Here is a 15,035-nt window from a genome sequence, read left to right as displayed (position 1 = left end):
GTCGCCACAGCCACAGCAACTTAGGATCCAAGCTGAGTCTGCAAACTACACCACAGCTTACAGCAATGCTGGATCCTTAACCCACTCGTCAAGGCCAGGGATCAAACCTGCATCCTCATGAATCCTCATCTTTGGATTCGTATCCATTGAGCCACAAAAGGAACTCCCAGGAGATCTCTTACACATCATTGGTGGGTGTGAAACCTGAGGAACTACTTTAGAAAGCACTTTGGCATTGGCTTACGCTACTGAATAGTAACATACCTAGAAACCCAACCCTTAGGTATACAGCCAAGAAAACTTTTTGCCTCACACACCAGAAGACATGTGACAAGAGTATTGCCAGTCGCATATGTGTAAGAGCCAAAAAAAAAAAAAAAAAGGAATAATTCAAATGCCCACTGACCACAGATTTTGTGGTGTCTTTACACACGCAATACGACGCATCAGTCAATGTGAAAATTTTATTATTCCACAACATGGATACATCTTAGTAATTATAATTTTAAGTGGAAAAACAGGTCTCAAAAGACTGCTCTTTTCATCAAAATCAAAAATAAATAAAGCAAATTTAGGCGTCTACCCATGTCATAAAACCCTCAGGTAGCGGTGACCTCTTGAGGGAGGCATGGATATTGCACAAGAGAGAAGCCCACAGGTAGACCTAAGTTTTTGATAAATAATATTTTAGTTCTTGGGAATGAGTAGTGAACTCCTAGGAGCTCATTATATATATTTTTTTCTTTTTTTTTCTTTTTAGGACCACACCTGTGGCATATGGAGGTCCCCAGGCTAGGGGTCTAATTGGAGTTACAGCTGCCAGCCTACACCAGAGCCACAGCAATGCCAGATCCGAGCCTGGTCTGTGACCTGCACCACAGCTCTGGGCAATGCCAGATCCTTAACCCACTGAGCAAAGCCAGGGATCGAACCCACACCTCACGGATACTAATCGGGTTTTCTTCCGCTAAGCCACCACAGGAACTCCCCATCCACTTGTTTTATTGATTAGTCCTTATCAGCTTGCATTTTTAGCATCTAAGTTTATGAGTTTCTATCTACGGCTTGTAAACTTGCAAAAACCTCCCTCATTAAAAAAAACCCAAAAGGCCAAACATCCCACCCAGTGTTCTCCCTGGTCCCCCGTCTCCATCAGCCCCTGCTGGATTACTCTATGGACAAACCGAGGACACACTTCGGGCACCACCCGAGATGGGCCACACAACGAATAAGCAGTGTAGCAGGACCAGGGAAAGTCATTTTCAGTGAAAAGTGGCAATAAATTAATGTAGTACTTTGGGTAATTGAGAAAGGTCTTCTTTGAATTTTAGCGTACATGCAAGTTTCACATTATTTTGAACATTGAAAATGTCATTTGTATTTGCACGTAGGAGGATGCGAGTCTTGAGCTTTCCTTTTCTTCTTCCTTTTTTTTTCTTTGGCCACCTAGCAGCAAATGGAGTTTCCTGGGCCAGGGGTCAGATCTGAGCCATGGTTACAACCCACGACAAGGGATCCTTAGCCCGCTGTGCTGGACTGGGTTGGAACCTGAGTCCCCGTGTTCAGAGACGCCCCTAATCCTCTCCACTGCCAACCCTGTTCTTTTGAAGGCGTTGGTTCTCTTTTTCTCACCTCTTGCATTTCAACCCCATATGTCTTCAGACACCATCGAGGTACCAACTGCTCCTGCCAAGGGCACCAGTGACCTTCATGTCAACAAATGTGATGGACGCGTTTCCTTCTTGGCTGTGACCCTCTCAAGCCCAAGCCACCTCTAGCTTTGAAAAGCTCCCCTGTGGGTTCGGTGACAACAGCCCTCCTGGCTGGTCTCCCCTCCCTTCCTGACGTCCTCACGGTTCTTCTTCCCCCTGGAATGTCTGTGTTCCTCGGAGTCCAGAGCTGGATTTCATCACCTCTGTCTTTCTACACATCTTTCCTGGGGTTGCTCCTCCAGTTCTCTGATTTCTGTTTCTAGAGCACTCAGATGACTGCTCAACAGCTTTCTCCAGCTTTGCCACGGCTCCCGACCTGCAGATGTGTGTATCCCACAGCAGCGCCAGAATTCACCACGTCTGAACTTGAGTTCTCACGTCCCCCACAAACCTTCCTTCCCCAGCAGCCCCCATCTCAGATACTGGCGTAACCTCATCATCCATTCAGCCCCCCAGCTCAGAGCCTTTCTCTTCCACATCCTCCACCCCCCACCCCGCTACAATCTGCCAGGCCTGTTCTATTGATTCTATCTCCTAAATATCTGAAATTTACTCATTTCTCTTTATTTTCTGGCTACCATCCTCGTCCAGGTTGCCACTGTCTCTGGTTTAACCCTATTGCAGCAGCCTCTGAACGGATCTCCCCGTCTCTGTTTCCTCAGTGTGCTTTCCACGCTGAAACCAGACTGATGAGGTTTTGATGACACCTCATTGGCTCAGGATAAATCCAAGCTTCATAAGGTGGCATTTCAAACTGTCCACCTTCTGGTTCCAGACCTCAGGTGTGTGTGCCGAGGAGAGCGTTAGCTCTCCCTGCTGTTTATTGTCCACCTGCTCTCTGCTCCAACAGTATTTAACTACCTGGACCTTCCCCTCTGCCCCATCACACTCTCCCCTCTCCTGCGGAGGTTGCCTTTTCTCCTCTCCCCCTCTTCCTCTGACTATTCCTTTTGGAGACAAAAATAGCCAGGCCAGAGATGCTGGAGGCTTGAACTAGGGTGGTGACACGGATGGCATGAGAACTGATGAGATCCTGGACATAACTCTGAAGGAAGATTCACTAGGACTTACTGGGTTTGGAAACGAGGGAAGGGAAAAAGAAAGAAGTCCAGGATAACTCCTCAGGTTTGCTTGTTTGTTTTTATTTTTTTGCCTGAATAGCTAGAAAAAGGTTAGTTTCACTAACGGAGTTTGGAAGATAGTGAGAATAGTGGATTTGGGTGGTATGGGATGTGTTAGCAGAAATGGCTTTTAGAATTCCAGTTAGGTACGTAAGTCTGGATTCAGGGGACTGATCTGAGCTGGCTGTACATCATCAGTGCAAAGGTGATATTTAAAGCCACGAGACTGGATGAGAGCACTGAGGGTATAGTCATAAAAAATAAAGGAGACCCAAGAGCCTCCAACATGAAGAGGTTGGAGAGCTGAGCCTCAGAAGGGAAAGATAGTAGGAAGGAGGAAATACAGGAACATGCAGCATCCTGACAGCCTAGTGGAGAAGGGATTCACTGGAGGAGGAAGCAGTCAACTCTGTCAAAGGTCCAGCCAACTGAGGTCGGAGAATTGACCACTGGATTTAATAACAGGAAGATCGATGATGTTGACAAGAGCAGTTCAGGAAATGGTGCAGGCGGAGGCTTGTGGGATGACATCCGAGAGAGAAATGACAGAAAGGGATTGGAGTTTGATAGAAGTAGACAATTTTAAAGGATTTTTTTCTGTAAAAAAGGTATAGTAAAGAGGATGCTAGCTGGAGGGCAAGTTAGGGTCTTGAAAGTGTTATTTTTCTTTAAATGAGATAAATAACACCAGATTATTTCTGTATACTTATGGGATTGATCCAGTAGAGAGGAAAAGATTGATGAAACAAGAGAGAAGAAACATTTGAAGAACAGAATTCGTGAGGGGTTGAGAGAGGAAAGGACCTATTCGCCAAGCTGGGAGGTTGGCTTTAGACAAGCATCCCTCTGAGCTCTCTGTGTGGCTTCCTCTCTCCCTTTATTCTGTTCCAGTGTCTGCTCTTTCCTGTCCACCGTCTGGAATGGTGCCACCCAAATCTCCCTAGGCTTTTATCCTGCTTTACTTTCATGTGTGGCACTTCTCACAGTGATATGACAGGACACATATGGGTATTATCTGCATTCATCGTTAGAACATAAATTCCATGCGGAGAGACTCGATCTTTTTTTTTTTTTAACGATTTTTATTTTTTTCATTATAGCTGGTTTACAGTGTTCTGTCAATTTTCTACTGTACAGCAAAGTGACCCAGTCACTCATACATATACACATTCTTTTTCTCACATTCTCCTCCATCAGGCTCCATCCTAAGTGACTGTGCATAGTTCCAGTGCTATACAGCAGGATCTCATTGCTTATCCACTCAATGGCAATAGTCTGCATCTATTCACCCCAGATTCCCAGTCCATCCCACTCCCTCCCCCTCCCCCTTGGCAACCACAAGTCTGTTCTCCAAGTCCATGATTTTCTTTTCTGTGGAAAGTTTCATTTGTGCTGTATATTAGATTCTAGATATAAGTGATATCATATGGTATTTGTGACTTACTTCACTCAGGATGAGAGTCTCTAGTTCCATCCATGTTGCTGCAGATGGCATTATTCCATTCTTTTTTATGGCTGAGTAGTATTCCATTGTGTATACATACCACATCTCCCTAATCCATTCATCTGTCAATGGACATTTGGGTTGTTTCCATTTGGGTTGTTTCCATGTCTTGGCTCTTGTGACTAGTGCTGCAATGAACATGCGGGTGCATGTGAGACTCTTGATCTTATTCACCCTGTACTGCAGGGTGTACTGCCAGCACCCAGCACAGGGCCTCACATAGTAGCTGCCCAATAAATATTTGGGAAAGAAGGAAGGAGCGAACCTTTCCTCCATGCCCATGGCCACACACTCGATTCTCATGTCTCTCTCTTTTTTTATTCCATTCTTCTGTAGCCCACATCTCTTCCCATTCTCCTTCCCCATTCACCCAGGAAAACATTCTGTCTCATCTCCACTGGCATCCCCACCAATCCCATACCACCCTCCCCCACACCGTCCTTATCCTACGTGTATCCATCCTCATCCGTGTCTTATCTTCTCCACCCCCCTGTAAATTCCCCATCTGACTTCGGTCCCAGCGCTCTCCTCCCACCCCCTGTCTCCGCACCTGATGGCACCATCATGACCAGCGTCACCCCTGCCCCCGCTGCCAACTCGGTCTCGGTTCCACCCCTCGCTCTCTCCATTCTCTTTCCATCAACCTGCAGTCCCATCGCCATCACCGTCGCGTCCCCTTTCCCTTCTGCCATCTGCATCACCCCTTATCCGCCTCATCACCTTGGAGAGGAAACAACTGCTCTGTGTGTTGGTTTGAAATTGCCGGGGCCATGGTTGATACATGCGGCTGTGGGAAGGAAGGGAGATGGAACTTATTTTTTTTTAATACTGACTTAAGTAAATATTAGCAAGCATATTTTATGAACTAGCACTCTTCCCTGCATTAGACATAATAAATGATTTCCTGAAATTTTCTAAAATGTCTTTTACAAATGTTGCCATTATCACAAGTCCTGGGACTGGGGGTTTCAAGCTTGCGAGATTAAGACAATCTTTGTGACAAAACAAAATCCGCCTTCTCAGAGGGTCCTTTCTTCTTAATTTCCAATGTGAGGAAACAATGGGACAGCATCTGTAAGTTGTGACAGAAAAACATACACCATTTCAAATGGAATCTCACTCGGGAACTCCAGTCTTTGTCCCAGACTGACTGTCAGCTAACAAGGATTTTGTGTTTCTCACGAGGTTGTAAGTTCTCTGTATCCTTCTTTATTTTATCTTCAAGAGGAATTATCGGCCCAGGACCTGAATAGATAAAGTGTTTTCATGCCCCTGAGATTTTTGTCTTCTCTGTGTCAGTTTTTCCCCCATAGCAAATTTGTGACTGAGAATTCTCTTCCAGCAAAGGTTGGACAAAAATGTGCATATGTTCTGGAGTTCCTGTCATGGCTCAGTGGTTAACGAACGCGACTAGGAACCATGAGATTGCGGGTTCGGTCCCTGGCCTCGCTCAGTGTGTTAAGGATCCGGCGTTGCTGTGAGCTGTGGTGTATTTGCAGATGTGGCTCGGATCCCGCGTTGCTGTGGCTGTAGTGTAGGCCGGTGGCTATGGCTCCGATTTGACCCCTAGCCTGGGAACCTCCATATGCCTCAGGAGTGGCCCTAGGAAAGGCAAAAAGACAAAAGACAAAAAAAAAAAAAAAAAAAAAGTGTATATGTTCTAATGAATGAATGATCCTGTGTCTATGTTCTAATAAATGAATGATCATATTATTATGATTATATTACTATTATACTTAACATATAGTTACTGTCACATACTAATAATACTTTTACTCTCTATATAACTCTGATTCCTTGTGTAATTTTATTTTATTAATTAGCTTAGCAAGAGGCTAACCCAAGATCATAGACCTCAATTCTTTTTTTTGTTTGTTTTTGGTTTTTTGTTTTTTAGGCCTACACTCTTGGCATATGGAAGTTCCCAGGCTAGGGGTTGAATCAGAGCTACTGCTGCCGGCCTACATCACAGCCACAGCCATAAGGGATCCGAGCCACATCTGTGACCTACACCACAGCTCACTGCAATGCTGGATTCCCAACCCACTGAGCAAAGCCAGGACTCGAACCTGCATCCTCATGGATTCTAGCCAGATTTGTTTCCATAGGCTGCCATAGGCCTCAATTCTTTATCTGGTGTTTGACCCTTTTCTTCTGATTTTTCTGGATTGTATAGTAGTGTTCTTTACCAAGGAAGGGTACAAACTCTTTTTTTTTCTTTTTTCTTTTTTCTTTTTTCTTTTTGCAGGGGGCTAAAATCATAGGACATGTGATTTTGTAAAAACCATAGTTGAATTTGCTACCATTATTGTGGTACATAAATTTGACTTGTAAGAATGTTTATTTGAATCAAGATCTAGTAAGTGTTTCTAAAATAGTGATATATTATCCTTGAGACCAGGCGTACAGAGAACTTAGCCTAAGTCGCTTTGACTTCTACACGATGTTTGGGTGAGCTTTGCCAAGTTAACCATCAACTCTGAGGTTTTTTTTTTTTGTCTTTTCAGGACTACACCCACAGCATACGGAAGTTCCCAGGCTAGGGGTTGAATTGGAGCTGTAGCTGCCGGCCTATGCCAGATCCAAGCCACATCTTTGACTTACGCCAAAGGGCAACGCCAGATCCTTAACCCACTGAGCAAGGCCATGGATTGAACCTGCATCCTCATGGATACTAGTCAGATTTGTTACCAATGAGCCACAACGGGAACCCCTGCAGTCAGATTCTTAACCTGCTGCACCACAGCAGGAATTTCTGGGAATCCTGTCTTGTTCAGGGTACATACTAACCAAAATCCTGCAGACTGGCACTCTGTTTTCTATTTTCTTTTTTTTGTCTTTTTAGCTATTTCTTAGGCTGCTCCCTCGGCATATGGAGGTTCCCAGGCTAGGGGTCGAATCGGAGCTGTAGCCACCGGCCTACACCAGAGCCACAGCAACGCAGGATCCGAGCCGCGTCTGCAACCTACACCACAGCTCACGGCAACGCCGGATCGTTAACCCACTGAGCAAGGGCAGGGACCGAACCCGCAACCTCATGGTTCCTAGTCGGATTCGTTAACCACTGCGCCACGATGGGAACTCCTGTTTTCTATTTTCTTATAAATTATGACACCAATTACTTTTGCATCCCAAAGAGTGATATGACAAATAATACTATAGAGAATAATGATGTGTAAGAACTATAGGCATAAACGAACCCAACACGTACCCACCATCCAGCTTGGGAAGTGGCTTCACCAGTATTTTTGAAGCCTTTTGGAAAATCCTTCCCAATCGCATTTGTCTCCCTCTTCAGCAAGAAGGATGACTACTCTAAATTTTGTGAGTCTAAATTTTATTATAGATTATGTACATGGCCTTAAAAATACATGGTTCCATTTTGTGTATCTTTGAGTATTATGCCAAGGGTATCATAATATATGTTATATTTTAGCGATTTGCTTTGTTCAGTTAATATTTGGTTCCTGAGTTTATTCAAATGTGTGATTGCACTTTGTTTACTTTCAGTGTGTACGGTGTAACACAGCGAGAACAAACAGCAATTTATGTGCTCATTTTCCAGTTGATGAGCTCTTGGGTTACTGCCAGCTTTTGTCTGCTACAAATAATGCTGCTGCAAACATTTTTGTTCCTGCCATCTGGCTCACATGTGCACAGACTTCCAAAGGTATGGACCTAGGAGCAGGATTGCTAGGTTGTGGGCTATCTACATCTTCAGCTTCACCAGATCCTGCCAAGCTTTTCTTCTGAAGTGCTGGTGCCAATTCAGTATTCCATCAGCAGTGTATGTGGGTGTCTTTTTTTTCAGGGCTGCACTCACGGCATATGGAGGTTCCCAGGCTAGGGGTCCAATTGGAGCTCCAGCTGCTGGCCTACGCCACAGCCACAGCCACAGCCACACCAGAGCTGAGCCGCATCTGCAGCCTACACCACAGCTCACAGGAATGCCGGATCCTTAACCCACTGAGCCACACCAGGGATCAAACCCGCAACCTCATGGTTTCTAGTCGGATTCATTTCCACTGCGCCACAATGGGAACTCTCTGTGGCATCAACCTCAGGTGCCTTCTTGGAGTCCCTCAACCTCCTCCTTTTCTCTTTCTCTTTCTGAGTATCTGATCCACACCTGGTCACCCGGCCACTTCCAGATTTGAATGAAATCTACACCACGGAGAGCTGCCAGAGGGCCCCATGGGTAGCTTCAGTGTGATGCCAACCTCGACTAATGGAAACAGGAGAAGGGAAGGAGCCAGGAGCTTCCTTTCTCTCTTCTGAGACGTAGTTCCTTCTGGCAACCCTTCCCACATGAAGAATGACCATGTTTAATGACCAGTGTCTGCTGCGTCTCTTAGAAGCTCGTTGCAAAGCAGTAATCAGAAATCTGTGCCCCAGAGCACAGGAACAAAGATGTTTATAGCAGCGTTATTTATAGCAGTCAATGGCATGACACTGGCTTCTCGCTTTCCTAGCCCTGCTTCTCTCCTCCCTCACATTATTGCTTCAGCCGGCATATCCCAAATAAAGTATTAGCACCTCATCCTTCTCTCAAGTTCTGCTTTCGACAGGGTGCAGGCAAAGAAAAGGCTCATTACTCCACTTCCTCAATAACTTATGAGATTGTTATACTTTATTTTGTCATTCTATAAGGTGTATCTCATTGTGGGTTTCATTTGCATTTCCTGATTTACTCATGAGGTGGATCAACTTTTCATACATTTATTGGCCAATGGATTTCCTCAGTCATAAATTGCCTGCTTAAATTTTTTTTTTACCCAATTTCCTATTGGATTGTCTGTCTTTCTTTGTTTTTCTCATTGATAGAGGAGATGTTCCAGTTAACGACTGGACAAGTACAAAGTCAGGTTGTATAGAAACACACAGGATGGGAGATATTAACGTTATCTTCAGAAAATGCATCTGCCACATAGTGGAGTTCTTTATATTTTCTGGATGCTAGTCCTTAACTGATGAGGTATGCTGCAGACATCTTCTGCCACTCTGAGGATTCATTTTTTAAACTATCTTAATGACAGCTTTTGTTGAAAAGAAGTTTATTTCAACTTAGTCAAACGATCAATCTCCCCCCCCCTTTTTTTTTGGCCTCGCATACAGCGACTTGATGTTGGATCTAAATTCCCAGACCTGGCATTAAATCCAGGCTGCAGCGTTGAAAGTGCAGAATCCTAACCTAGCGGGTTCTCACCTAGCCCACCAGGGAACTCCCCGGTCTTTTCCTGTATGAGTGACGCTGTAGATGTCGCAGGAACACCCAGACCCTGAAGCTGTTCTTTTGTAGTACCTTCCAAAAGCGTTATGATTTTGCCGTTCACATTGACGTGTTTATTCAGTTATCAATTGATTACCGCTCAGCTCCAAATCCTCCTTCCTTCGTCATGTTTTAATACTGAAGCTGGACATGTCACCTGTTCTCCCCATAAGCAGGTACAATGCTAAATCTTGCCATAAGAGGGCGATAGAGGGGCATGCCAGAGGAGGGTACTTTTCCTGGTTTGAGGCTTCTCCTTCTCAAGGCTTGACTGCCAACAAGAGGCTTCCATGCCATCAAGTGGCTCCCTGGAGAGGTTTGCTGGCGCTCTAGGATGGGTGATTTCCTAGCAAGTTTCACCAGCACCTCAGTGGGCAGTTTCCTGCCCAGAACGTCTGTGGGATCTTTTGTCTCAACCAGGGGAGCCCACCTACACCCTGTCCAACCAGGTCATCCCAAGGCTGAGAGGCTCTCCCGAGTTAGTTCCTGTCCTGGGCCCTCTGCTTTGGCCATAGAGGTGGTGGCTGCTCCTTGCGCCTGTGATACATGTATTACTTACAGTTCTCTGCTCCTCTAAGTAGTTAGTCCCCTTGTAAGCCCTGCTGACCTGGGGGCTTGATCTCCTTAATCAATAGACATAGATGAGTTCTATAGCGGAAACGAATCCGACTAGGAACCATGAGGTTGCGGGTTCGATCCCTGGCCTCGCTCAGTGGGTTAAGGCTCAGGCGTTGCCAAGAGCTGTGGTGTAGGTCGCAGACGAGGCTCGGATCTGGCATTGCTGTGGCTGTGGTGTGGGCTGGCGGCTACAGCTCCAGTTAGACCTCTAGCCTGGGAACCTCCATATGCTGCGGGAGCGGCCCTAAAAGGACAAAAGACAAAAAACAACAAACAAACAAACAATCAATAGACATTGATTAGAGGCCAGACAGGAAATCCAGGTAAGGCTTTATTCAGGGCCCATGCTGCAGCAGAGGGAAGTGAAAACAAGTTGCAGGTCCTCTTGCCCCCTTGCTCCCTGAGGGAGGGTGAGCTGGTTCCTTATATGGGGTGAGGGTAGGGGCAGGTCCAGGTGTTGGGCCAGCGTGGTGGCTTGGGTGGTTTGCCCACATCGTCAGTGGTATTGTATGCAGGGCACGTACGTAGTACCCTGCTTCTGCTCTTGGCTGTTCAGAAGCGGTAGTTGATTTTTCAGCCTTTTTCTGTCTTGCTGCCCATAACTTGCCCCAAGGGTGCCAACTGGGACTAAGTTATTTTTGGTCCCTTATCGTTTCCTTGTATTTCTTTGCTAGAGGAGACGTTTGTCTAGGTGCAAGCACTGTAGCAAAGCGTCCCGGGTCCAAGGTCCCAGCCTGTCTCATGATGAGTCAACATCCTTAAATGTTCCTGGTTCCAATGACTTGTGTGTCTTCTTTTGCCTGGACTGGACCTGATGTAGGAAGGGTTTTGTTTCCCTGGAAAGGAATTTGCATGTGTATGAAACAGGAGTCCGACTTCCCTTTTTCCAAACAGCTGGCTGATTGTCTGGGCACCCTTTACTGAAAAGATCATCTGCCCCCACTGCTCTTCCGTGACAGCTCTGTCATTATCAACTGTCCACATGTGCTTGAAGCTATTTCTTGGATGTTTATCTTCCTACATTTTCCCATTCGTCTGCGCCTGCACTAATGCCTCTACGTCTTAAATAGCATATGTTATAATAAGTTTTGATATCTAGTGAAGCATATACCCTTTTGCCATTTTCATTGTCTTCAAAATTATGTTGAATTTTTATCAATTTTTTTTTCTACTTTTTATGAGATGATCTTATAGACCTTCTATTTTCTTTAATCGGTGATGAATAAATAGCTTTTAATTTATTTTTTATTTTTTAATTTTTTGGCCACTCCCACAGCATGTGGAAGTTCCCAGGCCAGGGATCATACCAGTGCCACGGCAGCGACCCAAGCACTGCAGCGACAACACCAGATCCTTAACCCACTGTGCCACAAGGGAACTCCTCATATTGATTTTTAAATGGTAAACTCTAAATCTGTTTCTGTTTGTTTGTTTCATTTTGTTTTGTTTTTGTCCCTCTCAGAGTAGTTTATTTTCTCATGTGACAGATTTCCTTTTTTCTTTTTCCCCCCATTTTTGGCTAAACAATCTGTAAGATTAAGATTATACAAATTTGAACCCCAGGCTCATGAGAGGGCAAGTTCATAGTGAAAATTTCTCTGGGGAGGCTATTATTATTATTATTTTCACTGAAGTTGCCTCTGAGACAAGCAGGTTTTTCTTGTTATTGCCTGTTTCTCATAGGCCCAAGACTCACCTCCCATTTCCCACAATGTCTCCTTGCCCCCGGAGCTCTCAGTTTCTGGTATTGGCATTTACCCTAGTGAGAGCCCAGTTTCCATGTTGGCATTTCACTAATTCCAGCAATATTTATCTGTCTTAGACCCCTGGAAATTTCCCCTAGTGTCTTGAAGTCCTAGCAAAGTGTATATTCGTGTATTTGTATCCAGTAGCAACTTTTTTTTTTTGCTTTTTAGGGCTGCACCCTAGGTCAGGTGGAGCCGCAGCTGCTGGCCTTCCCCACAGCCACAGCTACGCCAGACCTGAGCTGCATCTGTGACCTGCGCCACAGCTCACGGCAACACCGGATCCTTAGCCCACTGAGCGAGGCCAGGGGCGAAACCCGCAACCTCATGGATACTAGTCCTGTTCTTAACCCACTGAGCCCCAACGGGAACTCCAGGAGGGCTTTTCCCTCGGAGCCATCCCGCTGGTAGGAGACATCTTTTCGTCACAGAATCTTCTAGGGTGTGCTTATATGTAACACTACCAACAAGTTCTAAAATGCGAGGTGATTTTTCCTAATGGACCGGGCAACACCACTTGTTGGGGAGGTGAATGTCTGAAAACTTTCTGTTTCGCTTTCTCCGCGATCCTGTGATTTCACTCAGGGAGGAGAGTAGCGGAAGTGCATGAGCAGGTTCACACCCCATAGTCACAAAGCCAGACCGATGCCTTGGGTGCCAAACGTGAGCTCGTGTGCCATGAGATGAAGTAAGTCCTAAGAAATGATCACCAATAGTTGAACCAGGCAGTTGAGCAGCTGAGTAGCTAAAGATTAAGATACAGAGATGTACTGAATTCAGGGAAACACCATAAGGGTTAATAGAACCCTCGTTATAATGGCATCGGCTCCTGGCCACAAGGTCCAATCCATTTTGATGAAACATTAAAACACTGTAACGGTGCTGGCTGTTTGTGGAAAGATGATGGCATTTCCGTTGGAAATTACACTGGGCACAGGGTGCATTTGGAGGGTTTTATTGGTCTTATTCCAGCAGCAATCAGAACAACTTTTTTTTTTTTTTTTTTCATCCCCAGGCTTCAGGAATCTTCCTAGAGAGCAACACTTGCATCATGGGTGTCCCGTGAGAACAGAGGCGACCGCTCAAAGATAGGAAGTTTCTTCATGAACAGAAGCGAACAGATTAAGGAAAGAGTTATATCTTTATCCCCAGATTTCTTTTGCCTTCTTAGGGCCACACCTGCAGCATGTGGAAGTTCCCAGGCTAGGGGGCGAATCGGAGCTGCAACTGCCACCCTACACCACAGCCACAGCAACACGGGATCCAAGCTGCACCTGTGATCGCTGCCACAGCTTGTGGGAACACTGGATCCTTAACGCACTGAGCAAGGCCAGGGATTGAACCTGCATCCTCATGGATACCAGTCAGGTTCTTAGCCGCTGAGCCACAGTGGGAACTCCTATCCCTGTTTTTTTGTTTGTTTGTTTTGTTTTGTTTTTCACTTTTGGCCACCCTGAGGCATGTGGAGCTCCCAGGCCAGGGATCCGATCTGAGCCGCAGTTTCCATCTGAGCCTGTACAAAGATGGATCTTTAATCAGCGGCGGGGGATCGAACCCGGGTCCCAGCACTCCCAAAACTCTGCCCATCCCATTGCTGCACGGCGGGAGCACCTATCCCTGGGTTTTGACCCTCGAAAGTTATACAACAGCAATCAGACAAACGCCCAACGATTATTCTGGATTTTTCAGGCAGACTTTCGGTTTGTCCTTTTGTCTCTGAAAAGTGGCAGATCCTTTTCACTTTGGAATGGCACGTTTGCTGTACCTCAGAACAAGGCCCACAGCCAAACTGGAACATTGGAAGGGACGGTGGGACCCCTGCTTGGAGACTGACTGGTGGAGCCCACCTCATCCTTTGGTCTCTTTGCTGGAGGAGAAGGGACCAGCACACACACTGTGTCTTTAAATTTTTGAGGTAAGAAGTGAGGCAGGCTTTTTTTCCTTGGCGCAATGGGGAAACATAGCCAATTTGCTTAAGTTTTTTTTTTGTTTTGTTTTGTTTTTTTTTGTCTTTTTGCCTTTTCTAGGGCTGCTCCCGTGGCATATGGAGGTTCCCAGGCTAGGGGTCGCATCGGAGCTGTAGCCGCCGGCCTATACCACAGACACAGCAATGGGGGATCTGAGCCAAGTCTGTGACCTACACCACAGCTCATGGCAACGCCGGATCCTTCACCCACTGAGCAAGGCCAGGGATGGAACCTGCAACCTCATGGTTCCAAGATGGATTTGTTAACCACTGAGCCACGACGGGAACTCCTTAAGCTTTTTTTCTTGCAGAAGAGAGGTTAGTGACAAAATTATTCCCTTTAAAGTTGCAACCTTTTACGTTGATCACAAACTGGCCCACTTCCAGTAACTGGCCCACTTCCTTGATGGGATACGTGTCACTTGGCACCCACAGAGCAACTAAGGAGCTAAAATAAAATATCCACCAAGTTATTCTTAGAGTTAAAAGTCCATGAAATAGGTACAAGAAGCTGCCATGCCCCCGGGGCACCCATCTTTTTGAGGTAGAAAGCCTGGACCAGGATACGTGGGTGTAAGTGAAGCCAGTGTTTGTTTTGTTTTGTTTTGTTTTTGCTGCTCCTGTGCCTGTGGAGCTCCAGGGGAGTTCAAAGGATGCTTCTTTCCTCTGATGAATCTGAACATGTGCTCAATCTTCAGTTTGCAGATTATTGCTCAGGTTTACCAGGGTGGTTGTTTGGCTCATGTTAGTGTGAAGGGGAAGTTTTGACACACGCTTCAGTAACATTTCGTAATCGAGAAGCAAAATGCCATTTAACTCTTGAATATTTACGGGAATGGCCACTGGAGGGACCGCAGGAAGTTTCCTGAGCCGACTCACTCCTTCTCTTGGTTAAAGATCTCATCGTCTGGAGCATTACAGGCAAAATAGCTAATCGTTTTTTGGTCTATATATTTTGGCCACTTGCTTTTTCAAATCTTTTGGCTTTCTCCCATTCTGCACTAATTATGGGTGATTCCAACAGTGGAAGTAGTAGTGCCGATAAGCTTTACACATTTCCTTTACAATTGACTCAAAACCCGAGGGCCCCGATCACTGTT

Source organism: Sus scrofa, chromosome 6 (assembly GCF_000003025.6).
Source record: "Sus scrofa isolate TJ Tabasco breed Duroc chromosome 6, Sscrofa11.1, whole genome shotgun sequence".
In the NCBI taxonomy this organism is placed as follows: Eukaryota; Metazoa; Chordata; class Mammalia; order Artiodactyla; family Suidae; genus Sus; species Sus scrofa.
Note: the sequence above shows the minus strand (reverse complement) of the source record.